Below are 867 nucleotides of genomic sequence, written 5' to 3'. Positions count from 1 at the left end.
AGGAGGAGGAGGAGGAGGAGGAGGAGGAGGAGGAAGAGGAGGAGGAGGAGGGATCACACTCTTCAAGACTTGCGTTGTGAGGAGCACGCTTCTTCTTCCTCCCTCTTCTTCCCTCCCCTCCTCCCTCTCTCTCTCTCTCTCTCTCTCTCTCTCTCTCTCTCTCTCTCTCTCTCTCTCTCTCTCTTCTCTTTATATATATTTTTTGACCTCCCAGTTTACCCTCCCTTCTTCTTTTCCTCTCCCTCCTCCTCCTCCTCATCCTGCTCCTGCTCCTGCTCTTCATCCTCCCACCCGCCGCCTTCCACCAGTGCTCTCCCTCTTCTTCCTCTCCCTCCTCCTCCTCCTCCTCCTCCTCCTCCTCACTATGGCAACACTCGCCTGGATGGACACAGATGGACACAGCTCTCCACACATTTTGGTCGTCTCTTATTTTCGCTCGCCCTTCTCCTCCTCCTCCTTCGCCTGCGCCTTCCCCTCCTTCCCGGCCGCCCCCAGAGCACACAGGCAGCACATAAGGGGTCATAACTGCTTCCCGTAGGTGCTGGAGGGCGTTGGAGGGGCAGGGGGTGTCAGGGAGGGAAGGTGGGGGGTGTGGGGGTCGGGTCTGGTCCCCGCCGCGAAGGTTAGGTCCGCGCCAATTCCCTCAGAAGGAAAATCGTATCTCAGAATTTTATTACATGTATTAAACTTTTATTTCCCCCTCCTGCTGGCCAGCCCCTTGTGCGCGCGCGGCCTGCTAGTTCGTGGGGGGAAGGGGGGGGAGGGGGTCAAGGGGGGCGCGCACACTTACACACGCACGTCACATACACACACACACACACACACACACACACACACACACACGCACACATACACACACAGGAATCT

This window comes from Eriocheir sinensis, chromosome 21 (assembly GCF_024679095.1).
Source record: "Eriocheir sinensis breed Jianghai 21 chromosome 21, ASM2467909v1, whole genome shotgun sequence".
Taxonomy (NCBI): Eukaryota; Metazoa; Arthropoda; class Malacostraca; order Decapoda; family Varunidae; genus Eriocheir; species Eriocheir sinensis.
The sequence above is the reverse complement of the archived record's forward strand: the minus strand, read 5'-3'. Positions refer to the sequence as shown.